Consider the following 9922-nt stretch of genomic DNA (forward strand, 5'->3'; position numbering starts at 1 on the left):
CTTCATCTGCATTCCCCTTGCTACATTGGTCAAAGATAAATAATAATAATAATAATAATAATAATAATTATTATTATTATTATTATTATTATTATTATTATTATTATTATTATTATTATTATTATTATTATTACCGTGCCCACTCTGGGCAGCTTACAACACATAAAAAAAATTGTAAAACATTAGACAGATGTCTTCTAAAAGTCAGATAGTTGTTTATTTCCTTGACATCTGATGGGAGGGCGTTCCACAGATTTTAGTTTTGATGATCAATCGAGGCAGGTTACTATATTCAAAGTAGAAATATAATGGCAAAGGAAGCAAAAACAGCTGGATGGTCCATGCATTTCATTCCCCTTTTATCAGGACAGATAAAATGAAGTCATTCTTCCCATAGTTAAACTGTGGAACTCCCTGGAGATTTTGTACATGACAAGAAGGGCCAATATCACAGCAACACATGCTAACAGAACGCTAACATCAACCCATTAAGTTCTCAGTGATTTGCAACCTTGGTTGCTATTATTTTATTGCTGTTTATTTTCATTTTCAGCATTTAGTATATGCTTTTTTATTGTTGGGTAGCTGATCACCAAATAATTGATGCTTTTGAATTCTGGTGCTGGAGGAGACTCTTGAGAGTCCCATGGACTGCAAGAAGATCAAACCTCTCCATTCTGAAGGAAATCAGCCCTGAGTGCTCACTGGAAGGACAGATCCCGAAGCTGAGGCTCCAAGACTTTGGCCACCTCATGAGAAGAGAAGACTCCCTGGAAAAGACCCTGATGTTGGGAAAGATGGAGGGCACAAGGAGAAGGGGGTGACAGAGGATGAGATGGTTGGACAGTGTTCTCGAAGCTACAAACATGAGTCTGACCAAACTGCGGGAGGCAGTGGAAGACAGGAGTGCCTGGTGTGCTCTGGTCCAGGGGGTCGCAAAGAGTCGGACAGAACTAAATGACTGAACAACAACAAAAGTCCAAATTCTGGCTTTCCCCTGGCTTTACCTATTACTACTCTTCTGCTTGAATGCAGTTGGATAGAGGATGTACTAGATACCCACTAGACTTCCTCTAAGTCAGATTTCCTTCACCCACCTGGTGTCCCCCACCCAATATATTGGTCATGAACGGTGTTGGCTGGGAGCTGATGGGAGTTGTAGTAGCCAAACACCTGGACATCTACAGGTGCAACCTGATTACTTTGGAGAGCAGGATTTAATCAGGCCAGCCAGCCACTCGCTGACCAGCTCCAGTTGCATCCAGTTGCTGACGGATATTGGAAATGAAGTATCTGCTCAGTATTCATCGAGTTTCATTTGCCGGCTCACAATGACAGCTCTGCCTTCCTCAGGGAGACAAAAAGGGGAAAGAAAAAAGGGGAGAGAAAGGAAGAAGGGATGTTATTGTAAAGAGATGCTAATAGCACTGTGGGGAATCTCCAGAAGAAAACGGGAGTCTCTTTGTTGAGGGGCGGCAGGTCTTGTCGCCTTCAGTTCCTCTGATTTCTTCAAGAAGGGGAACGGCATGATGGAAGGAAATAATTCATATGGCTCTTGAAGGACGATGGAAGGGCACGGCGTCTCATGCCTTTTGCAACACAGGCACTGCCACGTCCTGTGGGCAGGGGCTGCCCACCTGGCACCAAGGGACCCTCGGTCATGGTGGAATCACATCCCTCAGGGGCATCCATTGAAGATGAATGTTGGAAGACACAGGATAGAGAAAAGAAAAGTAGTTATTTGTAGTTAAACTATGGAACTCTCTGCCACAGGAGGCAGGTGTGGCCACCAACCTAGATGGTTTTAAAAGAGGATTGGACAAATTCATGGAGGGGGAGAGGGCTACTGATGGCTCCTAGCTACAAAAACTATGCTGTGCCTCCACAGCTGGAGGCAGCAATGCTTCTGAATGCCAGCTGCTGGGAGCCACAAGAGGGGAGAGGGCTCTGGTATTTGAATCCCGCTTGTCATGGTCTGGTTCAAGGGTGATCAAAGTCCTGGCTGGGGACGTCAGGATGGGAGCAGGAACGGGGGTCCAGAAGCCAGGCGTCAGGAAGCCAAGAGTCCGGGGGTCAGGAAGCAAGGAGTCAAGAAGTCAAGGGTCCAAGGATCAAGAAGCAAGGAGTCACAAAGTCAGGGGTCCAGGGATCAAGAAGCAAGGAGTCACAAAGCCGAGATTCAATGATCAGGAACATAGCTGCCAACGTTTCCCTTTTTTAAGGGAAATTCCCTTATTCCGAATAGGATACCTCACAAGAAAAGGGAAAAGTTGACAGTTATGATCAGGAAGCAAGAAGCCAAACGCAGCAAGGCAGGGAATGCGTTGCAGTGGCAAAGAGCTGAAGGGAAATGCTGATCTTATATCCCTTCCCGGCTCTTGCCACCAGGTGCTGTCAGTTACCAGTCAGCCTCACCTGTGCGGGAGTGCCTTGCCTCTCCAGAACAAACTTAGGAAGGCCCCAGTCCTGCGAAGCCCTACTGGTCACAGGGCCTGGCTCCTGCACACACTCCTGACACCGCTTGCAGGTTTCCCATTGAGACATCCGGCTGGCCACTGTGAGAACAGGATGATGGAAGTTTGACAGTGTAAGGGGCTTCCTTGGAATGTGGTGGATTCTCCTTCACTGGAGGTTTGTAAGCAGAGGTTGGACAGCCATCTGCCAGCGATCCTTTAGTCATGGTTCCTGCGTGGCAGGGAATTACACTAGATGATCCTTGGGGTCACTTCCAACACTAAAACGCTATGATTCTATGACTAAATGGGCCATTGGCCTGATTCTGTAGGCTCTTCTCATGTTCTTGTGTTATGCTGACCAAGTTTGGAGGCCTGCTGTAGTGGGACGTTGGTCTAGATGATGCCCTGGGTCCCTTCCAATTCTTGGGGTCCTGTGCCCAGGAAGGGTTAGAAACTAACGGAGGAGTTTGCTGAACTGGTAAGACAAGTTCATTTGCAAGACCACGTAAGACCTTGTAATGACCTTGTCTGGTGCTTAACTGTCCTCATCAGCATCAAGTAGATAAATAGGTACCACTGCAGTGGGAAGGTAAATGGCATTTCCGTGTGCTCTGGTTTCCGTCACGGTGTCCCATTGTGCCAGAAGTGGTTTAGTCCTGCTGGCCACATGCAGGGGCGTCTTGCCCATAGAGGCAAGTGGCGTGGGGCACCAGGGCACCAAGTTCTGGAGGGCACCAGGGAAGAGGGGAAAGCTGGACGCGGTGCCTTCAGGCATCAGCTCGCTGCCCTCACCCGCCTCGCTGAAGCAGTGCCGCGCCTGGCGCCTCTGCCTCTTCCCCGCCGGAGGAGCCACCCTCCAGCTGCTGCCAGCCTCTTCCAGCCCTGCAAAGCTGCCAGCAACACCGTAGTAAAAAGGTTGGCAACTCTGGGAAAGGGAGGGGCGCTGGTGGGATCTTGGCACCGCAGCACCAGATATACTTAAGATGGCCCTGGCCACATGACGCGGAAAGCTGTCTATGAACAAATGCCGGCTCCCTCGGCCTAAAAACGAGATGAGCATCGCAACCCCATAGTTGCCTTTGACTGGAGTTAACCGTCCAGGGGTCCTTTACCTTTTACCTTTATTTTTTAGCTACAGCTAAGTGATGGTTCCGTGTAGGAGAATGTTTGGGCCTTTTCTCCACCCCCCTCACCTAGCTGCTAGGTAGGAGAACAATACTCAGAAAGTTGGGTGTGTGCTGTGCTGGAAGCAGGCTGGAAGCTAGAGACACAGAGACCTGCTTGTTTTGTACTGGTCCCAATACTTCAGCCAGTGGAGATGTGTTGATGTTGCGAGTCCCTCCATCTTGTGTTCGGGTTGTATAGGTGTCAATAAAGCCAAGTATCCTAAAGGCACCACAATCTCTGCTGACTTTCATTCCGATGAAACTGAGCCCTGGTTAAGTGCTGAAACACCTGGACTCTCGCTGCTTGGAGACGGGGGTGTATCTTTTGTGGCTGGGGGGAGATCTCACCAAAAGCCTCTAGGCAAATCTTCCCCAGCCGGATGTCCATTGCACATGATTTGGACCACAATTTCGGACAACTAGTGAGAGCTTTAGTCACAAACACCTGGAGGGCACCTGGCTGGCAAAGGATGCTCAAGCCTGACCTGCTCCTGAGTCCAGCTCCCTGAACTCTCCCCCAGCAACGCCAAACCTTATCAGAGCCCACACCTGTGTCTGGCTAAAGTCTGTCTTAAAAAAGCATGATTAAACTTGATTTGCAGCCTGTGAAAGACGGAGGGATCCAGCCCCCTCCTCCTTGGGCAGCTCAGGCTGCAGAGGATCATTCTCACTGCTCAACATCTGGCCCTGATTTCACATCTCTTCCATTGGCCCTCCTTCTCTCCGTGTCTCTGCTTCTCCCCGCCTCCTTTCCCCCAATATAGAAGCCTTTATTTGGCATTCGGTCACTTAACGTCTGACTTCTTGCACACTCAGCCCTAGGGACCATTGGACCAGTTTCCACCTTGGCAAGGCAGAGAGTCTCACCTGTGCTCTAGCTCAAAAGCAACAGATGTGTGCTGTTCTTGGCCATGGGCTTGCCACTGGGGCATCTGGATAGATGCTGTGCTAAGGCCTAGATGGTCACCCTTTGGCCTGATTGTCAGGAGTGCGTGCAGGAGCCAGGCCCTGTGACCAATAGGACTCTGCAGGACTGGGGCCTTGCTAAGTTTGCTCTGAAGAGGCAAGGCACGGCCACACAGGTGAGGCCAAATGGTAACTCACAGCACCTGGTGGCAAGAGCCAGGAAGGGATATAAGGTCAGCATTTTCCCTTTGGCTCTTTGCCACAGCAACACGTTCCCTGCCTTGCTGCGTTTGACTCCTTTCTTCTTGATCCTCGGACCCTTGACTTCTTGACTCCCGGCTCTCTGACCCTTGGACTCTTGGCTTCCTAACTCCTGGCTTCTGGACTCCCATTCCTGCTCCCACCCCTCCATCTTGCCCCCAGTCCCGACGTCCCCAGCCGGGACTTTGATCGCCCGTGAACCAGACCGTGACACTGATCCAGCAACCAAGCTCTTCTTATGAAAGACAGAAAAGTCCCTTCCTGTTTCATCTATGGCAGCGATCCTGCGCACACTTATGCCTGAGTCAACACACTTGGGATCAGGCTGCAGGCCTTCATTCTGCTCACCAGGGATCAACAACTTGGGCCTTCCCTGCTGAGTCCAAGGTTGCCTCCCCACCCAGCCCTAAAATTAGGTTTGAAAGCAGTGTTCTATTGGCACCCACAACAGACTCCACACACAAAACGCTTATGTCCCTGTGGAGATGGCAGTACCAAATCGGTGGCACATGCCCTTCTGGCTTGCTCTCTTTATAAAGACTTGAGGAATGAGATTATTGCCCCTCCTTTATTGAACATTCCGGGTTGCCCAACCACTGCTACAGTGTCTTTTCTCTTCACAGATCAAGATGAGCAGATGACAGCAAAGGTTTCAAGGTTTTTAGCTGGGGCAATCAGAATAAAGTTCACTATTTGACTACTGATTCAAAACCCTAAAGTGTATTTTATATAACTGACTTTTTATTTCTTTTCTTTGTATATTGTATTGTTGTTTTATTGCTATGGCCGATGGCTGACACAAATAAATATTCATTCATTCATTCTATTTCACAAAATTTATATATCGCTTGCTTGTATGTTTTTTTTAAATAAAAACCCCTGCAGATTGCTTAATAATAAATAATTTATTGATACCCCACCCATCTGGCTGGGCTTCCCCAGCCACTCTGGGCGGCTTCCAACAAAATATTAAAATACCATAATGCATCAAACATTAAAAGCTTCCCTAAACAGGGCTGCCTTCAGATGTCTTCTAAAAGTCCGGTTGTAGTTGTTCTCTTTGGCATCTGGTGGGAGGGCGTTCCACAGGGAGGGTGCCACAACAGAGAAGGCCCTCTGAGTGCAACACTGAGAAGACCTGAGTGCAACACTGAGAATATTGTTATTGTGTTATTCTCGGTCCAGTATACCTGAAGAAGCGTCTCCACCTCCATCGTTCTGCCCGGACACTGAGGTCCAGCTCTGAGGGCCTTCTGGCAGTTCCCTCACTGCGAGAAGCCAAGTTACAGGGAACCAGACAGAGGGCCTTCTCGGTAGTGGCACCCGCCCTGTGGAACGCCCTCCCACCAGATGTCAAAGAGATAAACAACTACCAGACTTTTAGAAGACGTCTGAAGGCAGCCCTGTTTAGGGAAGCTTTTAATGTTTAACAGACCACTGTATTTTAATATTTTGTTGGAAGCCACCCAGAGTGGCTGGGGAAACCCAACCAGATGGGTGGGGTATAAATAATAAATTGTTGTTGTTGTTGTTATAAAATAAAATAGGGATTAAGGAGTTTTCTCTGAATGGAAGAGCGAATGTGTGCTTTACAAGTGCCACATAATGTTGTTGTTGTTAAATTCATTTGCACCCCACCTTTTCCTCCAAGGAGCTCAAAGTGGCAGTTCTCCCCCCTCCTAATTTAGTCCCCACAACAACCCTTTGAGGCAGGTTAGCCTGAGTAGCAAAGACTGGCCCAAAGTTACCCAGCGAGCTTCATGGCTGATTCAGAATTTGAACCCTGGTCTCCCAGGTCCCAGTCTGACACTCTAAACACTGCACCACACTGGCTATCATATTCGTTCCACACATTCAAGGAATTGATCCTTGGTGAAGCAGTGCCAAATCTCTGGAACTCCCTGCCCTTTGATACCGGACAGGTGTCTTTTGCTGTACTGTTTTTGGTGCTAAATCTTTTAAAGCCCACCTGGGCATGTAATTTTAACATGTTGTAATTTCAACCTTGGATTGCAAGCTGCTGGGTATTTCGGTGTTGTGGTAAATATTAAGTCAACAATGGTTTTACGTTTTGATTTTATTGGTCTTTTAAAATGAAGATTTTCTAGTCTTTTATGTAAACCTGCTTAGAGGTTTGTGGTGATTAAGATGCATATAAAAAGAAGAAGAAGAGTTTGGATTTGATATTCCGCTTTATCGCTACCTGAAGGAGTCTCAAAGCGGCTAACATTCTCCTTTCCCTTCCTCCCCCACAACAAACACTCTGTGAGGTGAGTGGGGCTGAGAGACTGAGTGTGACTAGCCCAAGGTCACCCAGCAGCTGCATGTGGAGGAGCGGGGACGCGAACCCGGTTCACCAGATTAAGTTCCCCCACTCTTAATCACTACACCACACTGCCTCTTGCTAAGTAAGAAGGCACAGAATGAGTGAGTGAAAGAGGTGCTCATTATTGGTGAGGAGGAATGGAAGTTCCCCCAGAATGTCTGCTTTATATACATTATTTACACAATGGGCCCCACGTGATTGGCTAATTCTGGGATTCTCCTGTAGGCCAATCAGGTTGCGGATTCACTTCCACCTAGAGCTGGATTGGGTGGCTCCTGCGAACCGATCAGACTGCTGCATTCAGAAGCCTATTGTTCTAGGAGCAATCAGACTGGTGCATTTTGGATCCTATTCAGTTCAGTACATAACAGTACATAACATAACCTATGACTCTGTGGGTGGCTTCCAAACTCTCAAAGAGAAAAAGCCTTTTAAGGCTCTGACACCTTGCTCCTTTCCCCTCTCTCCCAGGAACTGTGCTATTGGTGAGCGTTCTCTTGCCACCGCTGTTCCTCGAGAGCAATTAGAACATTTGCACAGCAACTTGTGACATCACAGCAGCCGACAGGTGGGTCACATCCAGAAAGGCCCATTATTAATTTTTTGCTTATGCAGATTAGAGGGTTCTTATGGCTCCTGGAACACGAAGCTGTGAATCACAAGCAGCTCCGTGCCAGCTCTGCGAACCCAAGCCCAGGCTGAGCCAGGCCAGAATACCAGATGCTTCCACTAAACAAGACGAACGGCATCATTAAATTCCTGAGCCGTGAACTCAAAGGAAGACTTGAAAAAGTACACAGCGGCAGATCCCGCAGCCCAGCCAAGCCCGGCTCCTCAAAGCAAGACACCTTCATCTCCTTTTCCTCTCCTGTTTTGTGCACCCTTTCCACGATCAGAGAGGCGGAGCTGCGATGTACAATTCCTCGCAGCATCTGTTGCCTGCTTTCTGACTCGGTGGGCATCGTGCGTGACAGCTCATAACAAGAGGAGCCGCAGCAGCAGCAGCAGCAGACAGGCCTTCCGGAGTGCATGTTTGCGTACCAAAAAGAGTCCCCAGCCAATGCTTAAACTTTTGCTTATTTACAGCGCTTGCAGCTGTGCCAAGATCTATTGCGTTTACACCCAAATAAATCCTCCGTAGGAGACAGGTGGCAGATCCCACCAACCCGTTATTTATGCCCACTCCTCGGTGGAAACTGAGAGCTGTAAAGTGCCCGTAGAAGGCCAAGGAGATTTATGCAGCATATATGTGTGTGTGTGTGTGTGTGTGTGTGTGTGTGTGTGTGTGTGTGTATTCCCTGCTCCCCGCAAATTGGGGGGGGGTTGCCCAGCTGGCAAGACCTTAGAGAGTGGTGAAGGCTCAGCTATGTCTCACAAGCACAAGGGGCAGACAGGTGAGTTAAACTCCTGTGTGTGTTTAGCAGCAGGGCAAAGACGCCAAAGGCTATCCTGCTTTCTGATTTTACAAGTCCCAAGTTCCCAAGCGAAGTGAGCCAATGAATGAAAAAGACAGCGATGAAAAGCCAGCAGGGGTTGTAGGAGCTATTTGGTGTACTGCAGAGAGTTTCACATGTCTAAGCTGTCTGCCTGCTGGACACAAGCATGTGCTTGAAGCAATAACTTCCGAGCGTCCAGATCAAGGAAAGTAATTGTTGTTGTTGTTTAGTCGTGTCCGCCTCTTCGTGACCCCCTGGACCAGAGCACGCCAGGCACTCCTGTCTTCCACTGCCTCCCGCAGTTTGGTCAAACTCATGCTGGTAGCTTCGAAAACACTGTCCAACCATCTCGTCCTCCATCGTCCCCTTCTCCTTGTGCCCTCCATCTTTCCTAACATCAGGGTCTTTCCCAGGGAGTCTTCTCTTCTCAGGAGGTGGCCAAAGTATTGGAGCCTCAGCTTCAGGATCTGTCCTTCCAGTGAGCACTCAGGACTGATTTCCTTCAGAATGGAGAGGTTTGATCTTCTTGCAGTCCATGGGACTCTCAAGAGTCTCCTCCAGCACCAGAATTCAAAAGCATCAATTCTTTGGCGATCAGCCTTCTTTATGGTCCAGCTCTCACTTCCATACATCACTACTTGGAAAACCATAGCTTGAACTATATGGACCTTTGTTGGCAAGATGATGTCTCTGCTTTTTAAGATGCTGTCTAGGTTTGTCATTGCAGGAACCGGCAAGCCACTCCAGTATCCCTGCCAAGAAAACTCCATGGACAAAGACAACAAGCAAGAGAAGTAATAGTCTCATCCTATTCTGCCTTGGTCAGACCACATCTGGAGTCCTGTGTCCAGTTCTGGGCGCCACAATTAAAGAAGGATATTGACAAGCTGGAAAGTGTGCAGAGGAAGGTGACCAAGATGATCAAGGGTCTGGAAACCAAGCCTGATGAGGAACGGTTGAAGGAACTGGAGATGTTTAGCCTGCAAAAGAGGAGACTGAGAGGAGATTTGATAGCCATCTTCAAATATCTTAAGGGCTGTCGCATAGAGGTTAGAGCAAGCTTGTTTCCTGATGCTCCGTAAGGCAGGACCCTAACCAATGGATTCAAACTTAAAGAAAGGAAATTCTCACTAAGTATTAGGAAGAACCTTCTGGCAGTCATAGCTGTTCGACAGTTGAATGGCAACCTTGGAAGATAGTGGGCTATCCTTCCTTGCAGGTTTATTTTTTATAATTTTTATTGAGTTTTACATTTTTATCGTAATAATAACATATCCTATCCCAAAAAAATGAATACAGTTCCCCAGATATTCCCCTCCCTCCCAACTTCTCTCAACTTCCTCTTCTGGTTTTTAACATATTAACTTCCCC

At 48.1% G+C, this 9922-nt stretch overlaps 1 long non-coding RNA gene across 2 annotated transcripts in view; it reads left to right on the forward strand.

The window, feature by feature from the left end:
- Positions 1-8397, forward strand: part of LOC308597418 — a 353964-nt gene extending 345567 nt beyond the window's left edge. For both annotated transcript variants that reach the window (XR_014012962.1, XR_014012963.1), the window contains exon 3: positions 8358-8397. This is a non-coding gene — a long non-coding RNA (uncharacterized lncRNA). The remainder of the gene's footprint in view (positions 1-8357) is intronic.
- The last annotated feature ends 1525 nt before the right edge of the window (positions 8398-9922 follow it).

Source organism: Podarcis bocagei (genome assembly GCF_964188305.1).
Source record: "Podarcis bocagei genome assembly, chromosome: 11".
In the NCBI taxonomy this organism is placed as follows: domain Eukaryota; kingdom Metazoa; phylum Chordata; class Lepidosauria; order Squamata; family Lacertidae; genus Podarcis; species Podarcis bocagei.